The sequence below is a fragment of the Oncorhynchus tshawytscha genome, unplaced genomic scaffold, assembly GCF_018296145.1.
Source record: "Oncorhynchus tshawytscha isolate Ot180627B unplaced genomic scaffold, Otsh_v2.0 Un_contig_2247_pilon_pilon, whole genome shotgun sequence".
Classification (NCBI taxonomy): Eukaryota; Metazoa; Chordata; class Actinopteri; order Salmoniformes; family Salmonidae; genus Oncorhynchus; species Oncorhynchus tshawytscha.
In genome coordinates this window covers 236,341-260,354 of record NW_024609731.1, presented here as the reverse complement: position 1 = coordinate 260,354, position 24,014 = coordinate 236,341, and the positions used below count along the sequence as shown (strand labels likewise).

The window sequence follows — 24,014 nt, the reverse complement described above, 5'->3', positions numbered from 1 at the left end:
GAGGCTGGGCTATTTTGTTCGTCCTACTCTCACATGCACACACTTCTACTCACACAGGGCCTGTATACGTCAATAGGGACATGAGACCGGGAGGGAGTAGAGGGAAGATCAGAGATGAGAAATGGGGAGACGATGGAATGAGAGAGGGAGGGGAGGAGAGGAGTGGAGGGGAACGAGTGATGTCTGAGACAGAAAGATGAGAGAGGAACCTAAAGCTGACACTTATTAGTCAAGTGAGGGATAAGAAAAGAGAGGAGAGAAGGGAGCGAGAAGGACGGAGAGAGAGAGAAAGTGGTGGGAGGAGGGACAGAGGGAGAGAGAAAGGGATAGAGGAGGGACGGAGGGAGAGAGAAAGGGACAGAGGAGGGACGGAGGGAGAGAGAAAGGGAGAGACGGAGGGAGAGAGAAAGGGACAGAGGAGGGACGGAGGGAGAGAGAAAGGGAGGGACGGAGGGAGGAGGGACGAAGGGAGAGTGCAATCGATGAAAATTCTAATGAGAGACTGCCTTTTGGTTTTAGAGGACAAAAACATTCACAAAAACACTCACATCTGTATGTAGTAGCATTATACTTGCCACACACACACACACACACACACACACGCTGGTGTAGAGTACTTAAGTAAAAAGTACTGCTTAACATCTTTGGGACTGGGGGGCAGTAATTGAGTAGCTTGGACAAAAAGGTGCCCAGAGTAAACTGCCAGCTCCTCAGGCCTAAAGGCTAGAATACGCATATAGTTGTAGATTTGGATAGAATTTGGATAGAAAACACTCTGAAGTTTCTAAAACTGTTTGAATGATGTCTGTGAGTATAACAGAACTCATATGGCAGGCGAAAACCGGAGAAAAAAATCCAACCAGGAAGTGGGAAATCTGAGGTTTGTTGTTTTTTCAAGTCATTGCCTATCGAATATACAGTGTCCATGGGGTCATATTGCACTTCGTAAGGCTTCCATTAGATGTCAACAGTCTTTAGAACCTTGTTTTTATATTACACAATTAAAAAGTCTCTGCCTTAATCTTTGGATCTAATGTCCCACATCATTTGGTGCCGTGACCCAGATGAGAGCAACTTGACTGACACAGCAGCAGGCAACATGTGTAGAACTGCAGGACGTTGGCTGTATAGATACCTTAATGGAAAGTTACTCAAGTAAAAGTAAAAGTCACCCAGTAAAATACTACTTGAGTAAAAGTCTAAAAGTATTTGGTTCTAAATATACTTAAGTATCAAAAGTATATGTAATTGCTAAAATATACTTAAGTATCAAAAGTAAAAGTGTAAATATTTAAAAATTCCTTCTATTAAGCAAAGTAGGCAGAACCATTTTCTTGTTTTTAAAATATATGGACAGCCAGGGGCACACTCCAACAATCAGACATCATTTACAAAAGATCCATTTGTGTTTAGTGAGTTCGCCAGATCAGAGGCAGTAGGGATGGCCAGGGATGTTCTCTTGATAAGTGCGTGAATTTGACAATTTTCATCTCCTGATGTAACTAGTACTTTTAGGTGTCAGGGAAAATGTATGGAGTAAAAGTACATTCTTTTCTTTAATAATGTAGTGAAGTATAAGTAAAAGTAGTCAAAAATATAAATTGTTTTATAAAGTACAGATATCCCAAAAAACAGCCAGTGAAATTGCAGGGCGCCAAATTCAAAAGAACAGATACCCCATAATTAAAATTCCTCAAACATATAACTGTTTTACACCATTTTAAAAATAAACTTCTGTAGGGGAGATATATCACTGATCTGCAGGGGAGATCTATCACTAATCTGCAGGGGAGATCTATCACTGTTATGTAGGGGAGATCTATCACTAATCTGTAGGGGAGATCTATCACTGTTATGTAGGGGAGATCTATCACTAATCTGTAGGGGAGACCTATCACTAATCTTTAGGGGAGACCTATCACTAATCTGTAGGGGAGATCTATCACTAATCTGTAGGGGAGACCTATCACTAATCTGCAGGGGAGATCTATCACTAATCTGCAGGGGAGACCTATCACTAATCTGCAGGGGAGACCTATCACTAATCTGTAGGGGAGACCTATCACTAATCTGTAGGGGAGATCTAACACTAATCTGTAGGGGAGATCTAACACTAATCTGCAGGGGAGATCTATCTATATCTATCATCTGTAGGGGAGATCTATCACTAATCTGTAGGGGAGACCTATCAGTAATCTGCAGGGGAGACCTATCACTAATCTGTAGGGAGATCTATCACTAATATGCAGGGGAGATCTATCACTAATCTGCAGGGGAGACCTATCACTAATCTGCAGGGGAGACCTATCACTAATCTGTAGGGGAGACCTATCACTAATCTGTAGGGGAGATCTAACACTAATCTGTAGGGGAGATCTAACACTAATCTGCAGGGGAGATCTATCTATATCTATCATCTGTAGGGGAGATCTATCACTAATCTGTAGGGGAGATCTAACACTAATCTGTAGGGGAGATCTAACACTAATCTGCAGGGGAGATCTATCTATATCTATCATCTGTAGGGGAGATCTATCACTAATCTGTAGGGGAGACCTATCAGTAATCTGCAGGGGAGACCTATCACTAATCTGTATGGGAGATCTATCTATATCAATCATCTGTAGGGGAGATCTATCACTAATCTGTAGGGGAGATCTATCACTAATCTGCAGGGGAGACCTATCACTAATCTGCAGGGGAGACCTATCACTAATCTGTATGGGAGACCTATCACTAATCTGTATGGGAGACCTATCACTAATCTGCAGGGGAGACCTATCACTAATCTGTATGGGAGATCTATCTATATGATCTATATATCATCTGTAGAGGACGGGGAGTGTAGGGTGATTATTTGCTTGGGCTGAGAGGTTGGATTATTCAAATTATTGTTCTCATATAAAACACCTTATCCTCTATCCAATCAAGCTCCCTGTCTGTAAGGTTACCTGCTTTGGTCCACATCAATATTCCATAAGCCCCTAGGGGTATAGCTAATAACGGCATAGTCTCAGCACTGTCAACAATCCACAAACACTATAATCTGATGTCATAGACTCAGCACTGTCTGGTAACACTCTACAAACCCAACAATCTGATGTCATAGATCCAGCACTGTCTGGTAACACTCTACAAACCCAACAATCTGATGTCATAGACCCAGCACTGTCTAGTAACACTCTACAAACCCAACAATCTGATGTCATAGACCCAGCACTGTCTGGTAACACTCTACAAACACTAAATGTGGGAGCTCCCTTAACAGCCGGACCAGGTACCTTTTGTGAGGGAAAATTGTATTTGTCTGAAGAGATTAGCCATGAATTGTATGCAGCATCTCCTCTCACTCGTTCTTGGTCTGAGCAGGTAACTGTGACCTCCTCCTCAGACCAATTGGCAGTACACCCATAACGTTGTACTGGGAACCAAAAGGGAAAAACTCAGTTTCAAGGTCTTAGCTTGTAGAGAAGAAGCCTCGTGAGGAATTGGTGAGGTCACATGCAGGAACCAAACGTTAATGATGAATAATGAATCATGTAAATCATTCAAATATAACTTGTCTGTGTAAGCAGTATATAAGAGAACTAACGGGACTGCCCCGGGGGAGCTCCTGATCGTCATGTCTACTATGGGGCATTAAGTTTGTTAGAACCTCTCCAGCTTGCTGATAATAAAGAATGATTCATTTAAGTTTGACTTTGAGCCCCTGGTGGTAAATTTCCATGAACATTTCTACTCTGTAGTACTACAGAGTCCCACTAACTGCTCTCCTAAGGCACATGGCTCAGGAAGCATTTTAAAGGGAAAGATACAAAATCATTGTTAAACTCATCAGAAAACTTGGTAGTGGACATTCCATCAGTCTTGGAAGAGAAAGCAAACATTTACATAGTTTTCACTATGCTACATCTTAATCCGGCTTAAAAATAAAATAAAACATCTGAATCTTAATTATTCCTGAGAATGCAATATTCAATACTATTATTCCTATAAATACCAACTTCCCCTTTTTCAATGGAGCTTACTGCATTTTGGGCAGGAAGCCTTGATTAAACGCGTAAACATAATCCTACTGGTGACCCATGAGGTGATACAGGGTCCCATTAAGCACTATAGACACCTTCTGAAGTAAACAATCCCAGAGCTGCTCTCTTTGTAACCTTCTCATCTAGACCTGTTGTATTGAGCTCCTCTCTTTGTAACCTTCTCATCTAGACCTGTTGTATTGAGCTCCTCTCTTTGTAACCTTCTCATCTAGACCTGTTGTATTGAGCTCCTCTCTTTGTAACCTTCTCCTCTCTTTGTAACCTTCTCATCTAGACCTGTTGTATTGAGCTCCTCTCTTTGTAACCTTCTCATCTAGACCTGTTGTATTGAGCTCCTCTCTTTGTAACCTTCTCATCTAGACCTGTTGTATTGAGCTCCTCTCTTTGTAACCTTCTCATCTAGACCTGTTGTATTGAGCTCCTTCTCTAGACCTGTTGTATTGAGCTAACCTTCTCATCTAGACCTGTTGTATTGAGCTCCTCTCTTTGTAACCTTCTCATCTAGACCTGTTGTACATTGAGCTCCTCTCTTTGTAACCTTCTCATCTAGACCTGTTGTATTGAGCTCCTCTCTTTGTAACCTTCTCATCTAGACCTGTTGTATTGAGCTCCTCTCTTTGTAACCTTCTCATCTAGACCTGTTGTATTGAGCTCCTCTCTTTGTAACCTTCTCATCTAGACCTGTTGTATTGAGCTCCTCTCTTTCTAGTAACCTTCTCATCTAGACCTGTTGTATTGAGCTCCTTTGTAACTCTCATCTAGTAACCTTCTCAACCTTCTCATCTGTCTGACCTGTTGACCTGTTGTATTGAGCTCCTCTCTTTGTAACCTTCTCATCTAGACCTGTTGTATTGAGCTCCTCTCTTTGTAACCTTCTCATCTAGACCTGTTGTATCTTGTTGTATTGAGCTCCTCTCTTTGTAACCTTCTCATCTAGACCTGTTGTATTGAGCTCAACCTTCTCATCTAGACCTGTTGTATTGAGCTCCTCTCTTTGTAACCTTCATCTAGACCTGTTGTATTGAGCTCCTCTCTTTGTAACCTTCTCATCTAGACCTGTTGTATTGAGCTCCTCTCTTTGTAACCTTCTCATCTAGACCTGTTGTATTGAGCTCCTCTCTCCTTCTCATCTAACCTTCTCTGAGCTCCTCTAGACCTTCTCATCTAGACCTGTTGTATTGAGCTCCTCTCTTTGTAACCTTCTCATCTAGACCTGTTGTAAGCTCCTCTCTTTGTAACCTTCTCATCTAGACCTGTTGTATTGAGCTCCTCTCTTTGTAACCTTCTCATCTAGACCTGTTGTATTGAGCTCCTCTCTTTGTAACCTTCTCATCTAGACCTGTTGTATTGAGCTCCTCTCTTTGTAACCTTCTCATCTAGACCTGTTGTATTGAGCTCCTCTCTTCCTTCTCACCTTCTCATCTAGACCTGTTGTATTGAGCTCCTCTCTTTGTAACCTTCTCATCTAGACCTGTTGTATTGAGCTCCTCTCTTTGTAACCTTCTCATCTAGACCTGTTGTATTGAGCTCCTCTCTTTGTAACCTTCTCATCTAGACCTGTTGTATTGAGCTCCTCTCTTTGTAACCTTCTCATCTAGACCTGTTGTATTGAGCTCCTCTCTTTGTAACCTTCTCATCTAGACCTGTTGTATTGAGCTCCTCTCTTTGTAACCTTCTCATCTAGACCTGTTGTATTGAGCTCCTCTCTTTGTAACCTTCTCATCTAGACCTGTTGTATTGAGCTCCTCTCTTTGTAACCTTCTCATCTAGACCTGTTACATTGAGCTCCTCTCTTTGTAACCTTCTCATCTAGACCTGTTGTATTGAGCTCCTCTCTTTGTAACCTTCTCATCTAGACCTGTTGTATTGGCTCTCTCTTTGTAACCTTCTCATCTAGACCTGTTTATTGAGCTCCTCTCTTTGTAACCTTCTCATCTAGACCTGTTGTATTGAGCTCCTCTCTTTGTAACCTTCTCATCTAGACCTGTTGTATTGAGCTCCTCTTTGTAACTTTGACCTAACCTTCTTTGTAACTCCTGTTGTATTGAGCTCCTCTCTTTGTAACCTTCTCATCTAGACCTGTTGTATTGAGCTCCTCTCTTTGTAACCTTCTCATTCTAGACCTGTTGTATTGAGCTCCTCTCTTTGTAACCTTCTCATCTAGACCTGTTGTATTGAGCTCCTCTCTTTGTAACCTTCTCATCTAGACCTGTTGTATTGAGCTCCTCTCTTTGTAACCTTCTCATCTATGTTGTATTGAGCTAACCTTCTCATCTAGACCTGTAACCTATTGAGCTCCTCTCTTTGTAACCTTCTCATCTAGACCTGTTGTATTGAGCTCCTCTCTTTGTAACCTTCTCATCTAGACCTGTTGTATTGAGCTCCTTGATCTAGACCTGTTGTATCCTCTCTTTGTAACCTCCTCTCTTTGTAACCTTCTCATCTAGACCTGTTGTATTAGGCTCCTCTCTTTGTAACCTTCTCATCTAGACCCGTTGTATTGAGCTCCTCTCTTTGTAACCTTCTCATCTAGACCTGTTGTATTGAGCTCCTCTCTTTGTAACCTTCTCATCTAGACCTGTTGTATTGAGCTCCTCTCTTTGTAACCTTCTCATCTAGACCTGTTACATTGAGCTCCTCTCTTTGTAACCTTCTCATCTAGACCTGTTGTATTGAGCTCCTCTCTTTGTAACCTTCTCATCTAGACCTGTTGTATTGAGCTCCTCTCTTTGTAACCTTCTCATCTAGACCTGTTGTATTGAGCTCCTCTCTTTGTAACCTTCTCATCTAGACCTGTTGTAACTCTTTGTAACCTTCTCATCTAGACCTGTTGTATTGAGCTCCTCTCTTTGTAACCTTCTCATCTAGACCTGTTACATTGAGCTCCTCTCTTTGTAACCTTCTCATCTAGACCTGTTGTATTGAGCTCCTCTCTTTGTAACCTTCTCATCTAGACCTGTTGTATTGAGCTCCTCTCTTTGTAACCTTCTCATCTAGACCTGTTGTATTGAGCTCCTCTCTTTGTAACCTTCTCATCTAGACCTGTTGTATTGAGCTCCTCTCTTTGTAACCTTCTCATCTAGACCTGTTACATTCATGTATGTCTTGTGTTCTGTACTTTCTGTCTCTGGGACATCAACTGGTCAAAATATGAAAGCTGTTTTTTAGCAAATCTGCAAGGGCCTTCAAAAAGTTGATGCCGGTGTAACGGTTGTCTTCGTCCTCCTTTGACGAGGAGTATGAAATGTCGGACCAATGCGCAGCGTGGTATGTGTTCATGATGTTTATTAACTGAACAACAAAATAACGTGAAAATAAACGAAAACCGAAACAGTCCTGTAAGGTGCGTTAAAACACTAAAACAGAAAATAAAATCTAAACACAGGTGGGAAAAGGCTGCCTAAGTATGATTCTCACTCAGAGACAACGAATGACACCTGCCTCTGATTGAGAACCATACCAGGCCAAACACAAAACCCCAACCTAGAAAAAAGAACATAGACTGCCCACCCCAACTCACGCCCTGACCAACCTAAAACAAAGACATAACAAAAAAACTAAGGTCAGAACGTGACAGCCGGCTTATCAGAGCTTTATTTATTTCTTCTTCACAGCCCTGGTACTAAACACATTGATTTGGATCTACTTTAATTAGGGACAGTGTTCCCGCGTAATGGACATGTTTTTTAATTCACACTATCAAATTGAGAAGTTATCATTGGAAATCGTCAAAAAAAACGTGTCTTATTCAACTATTCATTTTCTCACTGTGTCCCTTACAGGCTGAGTTCAAAGGGTCCCACTCACCTTCACTGGAGGCTTATCTATGGGCCCACTGGAGGCTTATCTATGGGCCCACTGGAGGCTTATCTATGGGCCCACTGGCGGCTTATCTATGGGCCCACTGGAGGCTTATCTATGGGCCCACTGGAAGCTTATCTATGGGCCCACTGGAGGCTTATCTTTGGGCCCACGGGAAGCTTATCTATGGGTCCACTGGAGGCTTATCTATGGGCCCACTGGAGGCTTATCTATGGGCCCACTGGAGGCTTATCTATGGGCCCACTGGAGGCTTATCTATGGGCCCACTGGAGGCTTATCTATGGGCCCACTGGAGGCTTATCTATGGGCCCACTGGAGGCTTATCTATGGGCCCACTGGAGGCTTATCTATGGGCCCACTGGAGGCTTATCTATGGGCCCACTGGAAGCTTATCTATGGGTCCACTGGAGGCTTATCTATGGGCCCACTGGAGGCTTATCTATGGGCCCACTGGAGGCTTATCTATGGGCCCACTGGAGGCTTATCTATGGGCCACTGGAGGCTTATCTATGGGCCCACTGGAGGCTTATCTATGGGCCCACAGGAGGCTTATCTATGGGCCCACTGGAGGCTTATCTATGGGCCCACTGGAGGCTTATCTATGGGCCCACTGGAGGCTTATCCATGGGCCCACTGGAGGCTTATCTATGGGTCCACTGGAGGCTAATCTATGGGCCCACTGGAGGCTTATCTATGGGCCCACAGGAGGCTTATCTATGGGCCCACAGGAAGCTTATCTATGGGTCCACTGGAGGCTTATCTATGGGTCCACTGGAAGCTTATCTATGGGCCCACTGGAGGCTTATCTATGGGCCCACTGGAGGCTTATCTATGGGCCCATGGGAAGCTTATCTATGGGTCCACTGGAGGCTTATCTATGGGCCCATGGGAAGCTTATCTATGGGTCCACTGGAGGCTTATCTATGGGCCCATGGGAAGCTTATCTATGGGTCCACTGGAGGCTTATCTATGGGCCCATGGGAAGCTTATCTATGGGTCCACTGGAGGCTTATCTATGGGCCCATGGGAAGCTTATCTATGGGCCCACTGGAGGCTTATCTATGGGCCCATGGGAAGCTTATCTATGGGCCCACTGGAGGCTTATCTTTAACCCAAACACCAGATGTCAGCCTCTAGTTAGTATCAGTCCCAAGGCTCAATCTCTCTGCTCTTCTTGTGACCTTGTATTGAAACATTTACTTCTTCAAATTACTAAGAAATTGCATTATTAGAGTGCAATCTGAAAGCCATAAATAACATCAGATCAAATCAAATGTTATTTGTCACATACACACGGTTAGCAGATGTTAACGCGAGTGTAGCGAAATGCTTGTGCTTCTAGTTCCGACAATGCAGTAATAACCAACGAGTAATCTAACAATTCCAAAAACTACTGCTTTATACACACAAGTGTAAAGGGATAAAGAATATGTACATAAAGATATATGAATGAGTGATGGTACAGAACGGCATAGGCAAGATGCAGTAGATGGTACCGAGTACAGTATATACATATGAGATGAGTAATGTAGGGTGTGTAAACAAAGTGGCATAGTGGCTAGTGATACATGTATATACATATTACATATTACCATTCACATACTGTCAACACTGATTCAATTTGACATCAACTGATAGACCATGTGTCACGTCTTGATCTGTTTTCACCTGTCTTTGTGCTTGTCTCCACCCCCCTCCAGGTGTCACCCATCTTCCCCACATATCCCCTGGGTATTTATACCTGTGGTTTCTGTCTGCCTGTGTCTGTTCATCTTGTTTGTTCAAGTCAACCAGTGGTTTCTCATTCCTGTTTTTCCCAGTCTCTCTTTTCTCGCCCTCCTGGTTTTGACCCTTGCCTGTCCTGACTCTGAGCCCGCCTACTGACCACTGCCTGTCCCTGACTCTGAGCCCGCCTACCTGACCACTCTGCCTGTCCTGACTCTGAGTCCGCCTGCCTGACCACTCTGCCTGTCCCTGACTCTGAGCCCGCCTGCCTGACCACTCTGCCTGTCCCTGACTCTGAGCCCCCCCTGTCCTTGACTCTGAGCCCCCGCCTACCTACCTGACCACTCTGCCTGCCCCTGTCCTGACTCTGAGCCCGCCTGCCTGACCACTCTGCCTGTCCTGACTCTGAGCCCGCCTACCTGACCACTCTGCCTGTCCTGACACTGAGCCCGCCTGCCTGACCACTCTGCCTGTCCCTGACTCTGAGCCCGCCTGCCTGACCACTCTGCCTGTCCCTGACTCTGAGCCCGCCTGCCTGACCACTCTGCCTGTCCCTGACTCTGAGCCCGCCTGCCTGACCACTCTGCCTGTCCCTGACTCTGAGCCCGCCTGCCTGACCACTCTGCCTGTCCCTGACTCTGAGCCCGCCTGCCTGACCACTCTGCCTGTCCCTGACACTGAGCCCGCCTGCCTGACCACTCTGCCTGTCCCTGACTCTGAGCCCGCCTACCTGACCACTCTGCCTGTCCCTGACTCTGAGCCAGCTACCTGACCTCTGCCTGCCCCTGACCTGAGCCAGCCTACCTGACCGCTCTGCCTGCCCCTGTCCTGACTCTGAGCCAGCCTACCTGACCGCTCTGCCTGCCCCTGTCCTGACTCTGAGCCAGCCTACCTGACCGCTCTGCCTGCCCCTGTCCTGACTCTGAGCCAGCCTACCTGACCACTCTGCCTGCCCCTGTCCTGACTCTGAGCCAGCCTACCTGACCACTCTGCCTGCCCTGTCCTGACTCTGAGCCAGCCTACCTGACCACTCTGCCTGTCCCTGAGCCAGTCCTGACTCTGAGCCCCTGCCTACCTGACCACTCTGCCTGCCCCTGTCCTGACTCTGAGCCAGCCTACCTGACCACTCTGCCTGCCCCTGTCCTGACTCTGAGCCAGCCTACCTGACCACTCTGCCTGCCCCTGTCCTGACTCTGAGCCAGCCTACCTGACCACTCTGCCTGCCCCTGTCCTGACTCTGAGCCAGCCTACCTGACCACTCTGCCTGCCCCTGTCCTGACTCTGAGCCAGCCTACCTGACCACTCTGCCTGCCCCTGTCCTGACTCTGAGCCAGCCTACCTGACCACTCTGCCTGCCCCTGTCCTGACTCTGAGTCCGCCTACCTGACCACTCTGCCTGTAGTCCTGTACCTTTGCCGCCACTCTGGATGATCGACTCCTGCCTGCCTTGACCTGTCGTTTGCCTGCCCGTTGTTAAAATAAACATTGTTACTTCAACACAGTCTGCACTCGGGTCTTACCTGAAACCACGAGTACCATGAATCTTTCCACTTTACCTTCTTATCACTGGCTTTGTTACTTTCACTAGTCTCCATATCTGTTTCCTTCAACTCAAACCCTTCTACTCCTTCCAATAGGAAATACCCTCTCAATCACTACTGCTAATACACACACTCTCAAACTGTTTGTAACGGCTGTTGGAAGGAGAGGACCAAGATGCGGCGTGGTACGTGTTCATGATTGTCATTTGACTGAACACTAAAACACTAAAACGTGAATAAATGAAACCAAAACAGTCCTGTAAGGTGCAGAAAACACTAAACAATCAGAGACAACGATAGACAGCTGCCTCTGGTTGAGAACCACACAGAATTAGAAAACATAGAACACAAAAACATAGAATGCCCACCCCAACTCACTCCCTGACCAAACCTTAATAGAGACATGAAAAGGATCTCTAAGGTCAGGGCGTGACAATGTTCTGCTTTTACCCCAATTGAAAGGTTTAAAAACAAACAAAACGAACATGATAACATCTGTTCACCAGGAGGCCATTGTCCCCTTTTACTTTCTCCTCATTGGAAGGCGTTGTTTGTATTTGTGACGGCTTTCTTCTGTGGACGAAGGAGAGGACCAAAGCGCAGCGTGGTTAGTGTTCATCATGTTTAATAAAGACAAAAAATGTGAACACTACAAAATACAAATCATCAAATGTGGAAAAAACCAAAACAGTTCTGTCTAGTGCAGACACACGAAGACAGAAGACATCCACCCACAAAAACCCAACACAAAACAGGCTACCTAAGTATGGTTCCCAATCAGAGACAATGACTAACACCTGCCTCTGATTGAGAACCATATCAGGCTAAACATAGAAACGGGAAAACTAGACACACAACATAGAATGCCCACTCAGCTCACGTCCTGACCAACACTAAAACAAAGAAAACACAAAAGAACTATGGTCAGAACGTGACAGTATCTTAGTCTACCCTAATAATGTTACTGTATATATTTATTACCCATTTCCGTTGGATATTCACTTCCTGCTTCACACTCATTAATTAAATGTTTATTATTTTGAGATTAATTATGTAATGCGCCAAAATTATAAAAAAAACATTGGCCAATTCAGAAGGGGAGGGATACATGTTGGAGGGAAATTCCTTTTTAAGGTAATGTAGCTCTTCAGACTAGAGTTTCTTTCTAGGATCAACATTCATTATAACTGGGCTAGCACTGCCTATCAGCCCACTGTCATTGGAGTGCTCTGTCCATAATAAGTCTGGCACCTGAGACAGAATAGACAGAGCCAGTTTCCCACTCTGTCTCGGGGAGTGGTCACATTTTGCCCTACTCACAAATTGGTTATGAACTTCGTTGTTGGGGATATCAATGAAAACTTAATGCTTCAATTTATAGCACTGCAGATGAAGTTAAGTTAACCAATCTCTACCTAGCAAGTTAAACGGTTGAGTAGGTGAAGACAAAAAAAATGATGTTCAACATTCATTGGTCCTATCGAACCCAACAGTATACCATACTGACCCAACAGTATTCTATACTGGCCCAACAGTATACCATACTGGCCCAACAGTATTCTATACTGGCCCAACAGTATTCTATACTGACCCAACAGTATACCATACTGACCCAACAGTATTCTATACTGGCCCAACAGTATTCTATACTGACCCAACAGTATTCTATACTGGCCCAACAGTATTCTATACTGGCCCAACAGTATTCTATACTGGCCCAACAGTATTCTAGACTAGCCCAACAGTATTCTAGACTAGCCCAACAGTATTCTATACTGGCCCAACAGTATTCTATACTGGCCCAACAGTATTCTATACTGGCCCAACAGTATTCTATACTGGCCCAACAGTATTCTATACTGGCCCAACAGTATTCTAGACTAGCCCAACAGTATTCTACACTGGCCAAACAGTATTTATACTGGCCCAACAGTATTTATACTGGCCCAACAGTATTCTACACTGGCCCAACAGTATTTATACTGGCCCAACAGTATTCTATACTGGCCCAACAGTATTCTATACTGGCCCAACAGTATTCCATACTGACCCAACAGTACACTATACTGGACCAACAGTACACTATACTGGGCCAACAGTATACTATACTGGGCCAACAGTACACTATACTGGCCCAACAGCACACAATACTGGGCCAATAGTATTTTTTTATACTGGCCCAACAGAATTCTATACTTGTCACACCCTGACCATAGTTTGCTTTGTATGTTTCTATGTTTTGGTTGGTCAGGGAGTGAGCTGGGTGGGCATTCTATGTTACATGTCTAGTTTGTCTAGTTCTATGTTTGGCCTGATATGGTTCTCAATCAGAGGCAGGTGTTCGTCATTGTCTCTGATTGGGAACCATATTTAGGTAGCCTGTTTGGTGTTGGTTTTTGTGGGTGATTGTCCTTGTAACGGTCTAGTGTTAGTTTGCACCACCAGTTTAGGCTGTTTCGGTTTTCACATTACGTTTATTGTTTTTGTTAAACATGAATCTCAATAGCCACGCCGCATTTTGGTCCGACTCTCTTTGCCATACAGAGAACCGTGACAATACTGGCCCAACAGTATTCTATACTGGCCCAACAGTATTCTATACTGGCCCAACAGTATTCTATACTGGCCCAACAGTATTCTATACTGGCCCAACAGTATTCTATACTGGCCCAACAGTATTCTATACTGGCCCAACAGTATTTATACTGGCCCAACAGTATTCTATACTGGCCCAACAGTATTCTAGACTGGCCCAACAGTATTCTATACTGGCCCAACAGTACACTATACTGGCCCAACAGTACACTATACTGGCCCAACAGTACACTATACTGGCCCAACGGTACACTATACTGGCCCAACGGTATTCTATACCGACCCAACGGTATTCTATACCGACCCAACGGTATTCTATACTGACCCAACGGTATTCTATACTGACCCAACGGTATTCTATACTGACCCAACGGTATTCTATACTGACCCAACGGTATTCTATACTGGCCCAACAGTATTCCATACTGACCGAATAGTACACTATACTGGGGCAACAGTACACTATACTGGCCCAACAGTATTCTATACCGACCTAACGGTATTCTATACTGACCCAACGGTATTCTATACTGACCCAACGGTATTCTATACTGACCCAACGGTATTCTATACTGACCCAACGGTATTCTATACTGACCCAACGGTATTCTATACTGACCCAACAGTATTCTATACTGACCCAACAGTATTCTATACTGACCCAACAGTATTCTATACTGACCCAACAGTATTCTATACTGACCCAACGTATTCTATACTGACCCAACAGTATTCTATACTGACCCAACAGTATTCTATACTGACCCAACAGTATTCTATACTGACCCAACAGTATTCTATACTGACCCAACGGTATTCTATACTGACCCAACGGTATTCTATACTGACCAAACAGTATTTTATACTGACCCAACAGTATTCTATACTGACCCAACAGTATTCTATACTGACCCAACGGTATTCTATACTGACCCAACAGTATTCTATACTGACCCAACGGTATTCCATACTGACCCAACGGTATTCTATACTGACCCAACGGTATTCTATACTGACCCAACAGTATTCTATACTGACCCAACGGTATTCTATACTGACCCAACGGTATTCTATACTGACCCAACGGTATTCTATACTGACCCAACGGTATTCTATACTGACCCAACAGTATTCTATACTGACCCAACGGTATTCTATACTGACCCAACAGTATTCTATACTGACCCAACAGTATTCTATACTGACCCAACAGTATTCTATACTGACCCAACAGTATTCTATACTGACCCAACATACTGACCCAACAGTATATTCTATACTGACCCAACAGTATTCTATACTATACTGACCCAACAGTATTCTATACTGACCCAACAGTATTCTATACTGACCCAACAGTATTCTATACTGACCCAACGGTATTCCACACTGACCCAACAGGTATTCTATACTGACCCAACGGTATTCTATACTGACCCAACGGTATTCCATACTGACCCAACGGTATTCTATACTGACCCAACAGTATTCTATACTGACCCAACAGTATTCTATACTGACCCAACAGTATTCTATACTGACCCAACGGTATTCTATACTGACCCAACGGTATTCTATACTGACCCAACAGTATTCCACACTGACCCAACGGTATTCCATACTGACCCAACGGTATTCCATACTGACCCAACGGTATTCCATACTGACCCAACGGTATTCCACACTGACCCAACGGTATTCCAAACTGACCCAACGGTATTCCATACTGACCCAACGGTATTCCACACTGACCCAACGGTATTCCATACTGACCCAACAGTATTCTATACTGACCCAACGGTATTCCATACTGACCCAACAGTATTCCACACTGACCCAACGGTATTCCATACTGACCCAACAGTATTCTATACTGACCCAACGGTATTCCATACTGACCCAACAGTATTCCACACTGACCCAACGGTATTCCACACTGACCCAACGGTATTCACCTGCAAGTGTAGAGAAACCAAGCCCTATTGATTTACTGAAACAGTACTGAAACAGTATTTTTCACTTGATTGTAGGAAAACCAATATCTACTATTAGAGACACTCCTGTGCTCCCATTGATCAATGTTAACCGGACAGATTCATTATTATCGGAAAATAGTTCTGCCCCATTCAACTCAAAAATTCTGAGGATGAGGAGGGCAAGAGATCTTTCACCATTAAGGTTCGGCTGAAAATAAGACCCCCAGAGAGATTTTTAAACAAGGTATCTTACCTTCTTGTGGCCAGAAGGATATTTTTAATTTAATTACCTTTATTTAACTCGGCAAGTCAGTTAAGAACAAATTCTTATTTTCAATGAAGGCCTAGGAACAGTGGGTTAACTGCCTGTTCAGGGGCAGAACGACAGATTTGTACCTTGTCAGCTCGGGGATTTGAACTTGCAACCTTCCGGTTACTAGTCCCATAGACCAGTGTCTGTCTGTCTGTCTCTCTGTCTGTCTCTCTGTCTCTCTGTCTGTCTCTCTCTCTCTCTCTCTCTCTCTCTCTCTCTCTCTCTCTCTCTCTCTCTCTCTCTCTCTCTCTCTCTCTCTCTCTCTCTGGTAGGTGTTCCATCTCAGCTACAGTTTGTTTCTCTCTATAAAACATGAGAGTTTGCCTCAACTCCTCATCCTGTTGTCGTCCTCTCCACTCCCTGTGGAATGAACCACACAACAAGACCAAACTATGGACCCTCTTCTTCTTCTATATGAAAAGTGTGACTTGCTGGTTAGATCATGTCCTTCTTATCTATCTCTGGTTAGATCATGTCCTTCTTATCTATCTCTGGTTAGATCATGTCCTTCTTATCTATCTCTGGTTAGATCATGTCCTTCTTATCTATCTCTGGTTAGAACATATTCTTCTTATCTATCTCTGGTTAGATCATGTCCTTCTTATCTATCTCTGGTTAGATCATGTCCTTCTTATCTATCTCTGGTTATCTCTGGTTAGAACATATTCTTCTTATCTATCTCTGGTTAGATCATGTCCTTCTTATCTATCTCTGGTTAGATCATGTCCTTCTTATCTATCTCTGGTTAGATCATGTCCTTCTTATCTATCTCTGGTTAGAACATATTCTTCTTATCTATCTCTGGTTAGATCATGTCCTTCTTATCTATCTCTGGTTAGATCATGTCCTTCTTATCTATCTCTGGTTAGAACATATTCTTCTTATCTATCTCTGGTTAGATCATGTCCTTCTTATCTATCTCTGGTTAGATCATGTCCTTCTTATCTATCTCTGGTTAGATCATGTCCTTCTTATCTATCTCTGGTTAGATCATGTCCTTCTTATCTATCTCTGGTTATTACATGACCTTCTTATCTATCTCTGGTTAGATCATGTCCTTCTTATCTATCTCTGGTTAGATCATGTCCTTCTTATCTATCTCTGGTTAGTACATGACCTTCTTATCTATCTCTGGTTAGATCATGTCCTTCTTATCTATCTCTGGTTAGATCATGTCCTTCTTATCTATCTCTGGTTAGATCATGTCCTTCTTATCTATGGCTGGTTATTACATGACCTTCTTATCTATCTCTGGTTAGGACATGACCTTCTTATCTATCTCTGGTTAGATCATGTCCTTCTTATCTATCTCTGGTTAGATCATGTCCTTCTTATCTATCTCTGGTTAGATCATGTCCTTCTTATCTATCTCTGGTTAGATCATGTCCTTCTTATCTATCTCTGGTTAGATCATGACCTTCTTATCTATCTCTGGTTAGATCATGTCCTTCTTATCTATGTCTGGTTATTACATGACCTTCTTATCTATGGCTGGTTAGATCATGTCCTTCTTATCTATCTCTGGTTAGATCATGTCCTTCTTATCTATCTCTGGTTAGATCATGACCTTCTTATCTATCTCTGGTTAGATCATGTCCTTCTTATCTATGTCTGGTTATTACATGACCTTCTTATCTATGGCTGGTTAGATCATTACCTTCTTATCTATGGCTGGTTAGATCATTACCTTCTTATCTATGGCTGGTTAGATCATTACCTTCTTATCTATGGCTGGTTAGAACATTACCTTCTTATCTATGGCTGGTTAGATTATGACCTTCTTATCTATGGCTGGTTAGAACAGGACCTAGATAGTTTTAGGTGTTGAGAAACATCTAGTTAAATAAATGTTTGCCTTTGTCTTATTGTTCCACGTTCAGTCCAGGGTGTACTGCACAAGTCTGATGGTCCCCTGCACTCCTCTCATCTTCACCCCAAGTGAAACCCATAGTCCTGTGTGTGTGTGTGTGTGTGCCTTAACTCCACTCCAAGTGAAACCCATGGTCTTCATTCCTCTACTCTGTACTGCCCTTGTTGTGTCTTCTCAGCAGACCTGGGTTCAAATGCTATTTGAAATCTTTCAGATACTGTGAGCATTTGCTGTAGCCTGCCTGGAGTGACAGATGGGCGGGGTTTGCTGTAGCCAGCCTGGAGTGACAGATGGGCGGGGTTTGCTGTAACGTGCCTGGAGTGACAGATGGGCGGGGTTTGCTGTAGCCAGCCTGGAGTGACAGATGAGCGGGGTTTGCTGTAGCCAGCCTGGAGTGGCAGATGGGCGCGGTTTGCTGTAGCCTGCCTGGAGTGACAGATGGGCGGGGTTTGCTGTAGCCTGCCTGAAGTGGCAGATGGGCGGGGTTTGCTGTAGCCAGCCTGGAGTGACAGATGGGCAGGGTTTGCTGTAGCCTGCCTGGGTTTGCAGATTTGATTGGTTTCATGGTGCCAGGCAAGTTCCAGATATAGTATTTGAAGCCACTTTTTGGCTGTGTTCCATAATCAGGACACATTCAAACACACACACACTCGCTCGCGCACACACGCACACACACACACAAACACACACACTGTGTTTCTCCTTCAGGACACGGCCAAGCTCGCTAACTTGTTGGTGTTGTGAAAAGCCTCCACTCTTGAAGGAAACGGTCAAGAGACACTGATCTCCAGAGACAGCTGATAAATAACATGTTAGTCAGACTGTAGGGCCTGTAGTTAGAATACAGTACATGAGGCATCTGTACCAGAGGCCCATAACTACTGTAGAGTCAGATCACATCACGACCACCTAGTGGGATGGAAATAAACACCTGTCTAGATGGACAGATGGGGCAACCCTAACCCTAACCTCCTGGCCAGACAGGACTAACCCTAACCCTAACCACCTGGCCAGATGGACCAACCTTAACCATAACCCTAACCTCCTGGCCAGACGGACTAACCCTAACCCTAACCTCCTGGCCAGACGGACCACCCCTAACCATAACCCTAACCTCCTGGCCAGACGGGCCAACCATAACCCTAACCTCCCGGCCAGACTCCTCTGAGTCTGTCTACTGAGCTGAAACCTCCATTTGTGTGTGTGTCTGTGTGTGTGTGTGTGTGTGTGTGTGTGTGTGTGTGTGTGTGTGTGTGTGTGTGTGTGTGTGTGTGTGTGTGTGTGTGTGTGTGTATCAATGTGTGCATCAGTGCATCAGGGTAGTAGTGTATCTCCTCTAAATGCTGACGACAGTCTGACATTTCGCCCATAGGTTGCCTACGAAAATAAAAGTGGCCTGTCTGCTATTAACAACATCTGATTGGTCTTCTGGCTGAGAATAACAAGATTTGATTGGCCGTCCCTGGGTGCATCACAGCCACTTTGGCTAATGTGACCTGACTCCACAACGGGGGACCAAGAGTTCCAAACGTCTGAATGTGTGTGTGTGGGTGTCCTCTCTCTGCAGCACCCAGCCCTCACAGTCTCACGTCTGAATGTGTGTGTGTGGGTGTCCTCTCTCTGCAGCACCCAGCCCTCAGTCTCACGTCTGAATGTGTGTGTGTGTGTGTGTGTATCCTCTCTCTGATGCATCCAGCCCTCACAGTCTCACGTCTGAATTACATGTTCATCCATGTTTCTCAATATAACAGTACAGAGACAAAGTAGAATCTCAATTCAACGGCTCAGACACAAGAGGCATGTGGCAGGGTCTACAGTCAATCACGGACTACAGGAAGAAACCCAGCCCAGTCACGGACCAGGATGTCTTGCTCCCAGGCAGACTAAATAACTTTTTTGCCCGCTTTGAGGACAATACAGTGCCACTGACACGGCCTGCAACGAAAACATGCGGTCTCTCCTTCACTCCAGCCGAAGAGAGTAAGACATTTAAACGTGTTAACCCTCGCAAGGCTGCAGGCCCAGACGGCATCCCCAGCCGCGCCCTCAGAGCATACGCAGACCAGCTGGCCGGTGTGTTTACGGACATATTCAATCAATCCCTATACCAGTCTGCTGTTCCCACATGCTTCAAGAGGGCCACCATTGTTCCTGTTCCCAAGAAAGCTAAGGTAACTGAGCTAAATGACTACCGCCCCGTAGCACTCACATCCGTCATCATGAAGTGCTTTGAGAGACTAGTCAAGGACCATATCACCTCCACCCTACCTGACACCCTAGACCCACTCCAATTTGCTTACCTCCCAAATAGGTCCACAGACGATGCAATCTCAACCACACTGCACACTGCCCTAACCCATCTGGACAAGAGGAATACCTATGTGAGAATGCTGTTCATCGACTACAGCTCGGCATTCAACACCATAGTACCCTCCAAGCTCGTCATCAAGCTCGAGACCCTGGGTCTCGACCCCGCCCTGTGCAACTGGGTACTGGACTTCCTGACGGGCCGCCCCCAGGTGGTGAGGGTAGGCAACAACATCTCCTCCCCGCTGATCCTCAACACTGGGGCCCCACAAGGGTGCATTCTGAGCCCTCTCCTGTACTCCCTGTTCACCCACGACTGCGTGGCCACGCACGCCTCCAACTCAATCATCAAGTTTGCGGACGACACAACAGTGGTAGGCTTGATTACCAACAACGACGAGACGGCCTACAGGGAGGAGGTGAGGGCCCTCGGAGTGTGGTGTCAGGAAAATAACCTCACACTCAACGTCAACAAAACTAAGGAGATGATTGTGGACTTCAGGAAACAGCAGAGGGAACACCCCCATCCACATCGATGGAACAGTAGTGGAGAGGGTAGCAAGTTTTAAGTTCCTCGGCATACACATCACAGACAAACTGAATTGGTCCACTCACACAGACAGCATCGTGAGGAAGGCGCAGCAGCGCCTCTTCAACCTCAGGAGGCTGAAGAAATTCGGCTTGTCACCAAAAGCACTCACAAACTTCTACAGATGCACAATCGAGAGCATCCTGGCGGGCTGTATCACCGCCTGGCATGGCAACTGCACCGCCCTCAACCGTAAGGCTCTCCAGAGGGTAGTGAGGTCTGCACAACGCATCACCGGGGGCAAACTACCTGCCCTCTAGGACACCTACACCACCCGATGCTACAGGAAGGCCATAAAGATCATCAAGGACATCAACCACCCGAGCCACTGCCTGTTCACCCCGCTGTCATCCAGAAGGCGAGGTCAGTACAGGTGCATCAAAGCTGGGACCGAGAGACTGAAAAACAGCTTCTATCTCAAGGCCATCAGACTGTTAAACAGCCACCACTAACATTGAGTGGCTACTGCCAACACACTGTCAATGACACTGACTCTACTCCAGCCACTTTAAGAATGGGAATTGATGGGAAATGATGTAAATATATCACTAGCCACTTTAAACAATGCTACCTTATATAATGTTACATACCCTACATTATTCATCTCATATGTATACGTATATACTGTACTCTATATCATCGACTGCATCCTTATGTAATACATGTATCACTAGCCACTTTAACTATGCCACTTGGTTTACATACTCATCTCATATGTATATACTGTACTCGATATCATCTACTGTATCTTGCCTATGCTGCTCTGTACCATCACTCATTCATATATCCTTATGTACATATTCTTTATCCCCTTACACTGTGTATAAGACAGTAGTTTTTTGGAATTGTTAGTTAGATTACTTGTTGGTTATTACTGCATTGTCGGAACTAGAAGCACAAGCATTTCGCTACACTCGCATTAACATCTGCTAACCATGTGTATGTGACAGATAACATTTGATTTGATTTGACATTTAGAACTGCTTCCAAATGTCAAATCTGGTTAAGTTAGACATTAACTATGAATTTTTAAGGTTAGGGTTAAGTTTAGGCATTAACTCTGCATTTTTAAGGTTAGGGTTAAGTTTAGGCATTAACTCTGCATTTTTAAGGTTAGGGTTAAGTTTAGGCATTAACTCTGCATTTTTAAGGTTAGGGTTAAGTTTAGGCATTAACTCTGCATTTTTAAGGTTCGGGTTAAGTTTAGGAATTAACTCTGAAATATGAAGGTTAGGTATGAACTCTGAATGGTTGAGGTAATGGTTAAGGTTAGGTATGAACTCTGAATGGTTGAGGTAATGGTTAAGGTTTGGGATAGGCTTAACACAAAAACAGCTGCTGACACCCATCCACCATGCTGTAGAAAAACCCAAAACTTCCCCCCTTCTGACACCCAGGTGGAGACACGCATCTCTGTGTGCCTGGTAGATGTCTCAACTGGGATGTCAGCCCACAACCTCAAGCTCAACCTCCACAAGACGGAGCTGCTCTTACCCCTGGGGACAACCTGCCCGCTCAAAGACCTCTCCATCACGGTTGACAACTCCACAGTGTCGCCCTCCCAGAGTACAAAGAAACTTGGCGTGACCCTGGACAACACCCTGTCGTGACCCTGGACAACACCCTGTCGTGACCCTGGACAACACCCTGTCGTGACCCTGGACAACACCCTGTCGTGACCCTGGACAACACCCTGTCGTGACCCTGGACAACACCCTGTCGTTCTCTGCAAACATCAAAGTGGTGACCCGCTCCTGCAGGTTCATGCTCTACAACATCCATAGAGTACGACCTTTCCTCACACAGGAAGTGGTGCAGGTCCTACTCCAGGGACTTGTTCTCTCCCGTCTGGACTACTGCAACTCTCTGTTAGCTGGGCTCCCTGCTTGTGCCATCAAACCCCTGCAACTTACCCAGAATGCAGCAGCCCACCTGGTTCAACCTTCCCATGTTCTCCCATGTCACCCCGTTCCTCCGCACACTCCACTGGCTTCCTGTCTGAGCTCGCATCCACTATAAGGCTATGGTGTTTAACCTACAGAACAGCAAGAGGAACTGCCCCCCCCCTTCAGGCTATTCTCCAACCCTACACCCCAACCTGAGCACTCCTATCTGCCACCTCATGTCTCTTGGTTCCCGCTCAGCTCAGTCCAAGCTCTTCTCTGTCCTGGCACCCAAATGTTGGAACCAAAGAGGACCAGAGACCCTGCCCATACCCCCCACCCCCCCCACCGCCTTCTAGCTCTGGCTCTACTGACAGCTCCGTTATTGAGGGAAAATGTACTTTCTATACCTGTGATATGTGGGTGTCCCACCTAGCAATTTTAGGATGAATGCACAATAAGTGCTGCTGCTCCAGTTTCAACTGTTCTGCCAGCGACTATGGAACCCTGACCTGTTCTCCAGACGTGCTACCTGTCTCAGACCTGCTGTTATCAACTCTCTAGAGACAGCAGGAGCGGTAGAGATACTCTGAATGATCGGCTAGGAAAAGCCAACTGACATTTACTCCTGAAGTGCTGACATGTTGCACCCTCGACATCCACTGTGATTATTGTTATTTGACCCTGCTGGTCATCTATGAACATTTGAACATCTTGGCCATGTTCTGTTATAATCTCCACCCGGCACAGCCAGAAGAGGACTGGCCACCCCTCATAGCCTGGTTCCTCTCTAGGTTTCTTCCTAGGTCCTGGCCTTTCTAGGGAGTTTTTCCTAGCCACCGTGCTTCTACACCTGCATTGCTTGCTGTTTGGGGTCTTTAGGCTGGGTTTCTGTACAGCACTTTGAGATATCAGCTGATGTAAGATGGGCTTTATAAATACATTTGATTTGATGTGATAAGTGGCTCTGGATAAGAGCATCTGCTAAATGACTCACATGTACATGTAAATATACTCGAAGGTAACAGCGCTCACGGTCGCCCCTAGTGGCCGTGTTTCACGTCATCTCCCCAAGTCCTCAAACATGGATGGACGTCAAACACTGACTGGGCATCACGGGTGACCTGGCTGCCCTCGTTAATGAGGTGGTGATGCATTAAGTGAAGCTGCCATCATTAATGAGGTGGTGATGCATTAAGTGAAGCTGCCCTCATTAATGAGGTGGTGATGCATTAAGTGAAGCTGCCATCATTAATGAGGTGGTGATGCATTAAGTGAAGCTGCCATCATCATTAATGAGGTGGTGATGCATTAAGTGAAGCTGCCATCATTAATGAGGTGGTG

The 24,014-nt window shown here is 45.1% G+C and overlaps 1 pseudogene; it reads left to right on the top strand.

Moving 5' to 3' along the window:
- LOC121845660 overlaps positions 1-23,029 on the top strand; it is a 58,932-nt pseudogene extending 35,903 nt beyond the window's left edge.
- Positions 23,030-24,014: the final 985 nt, after the last annotated feature.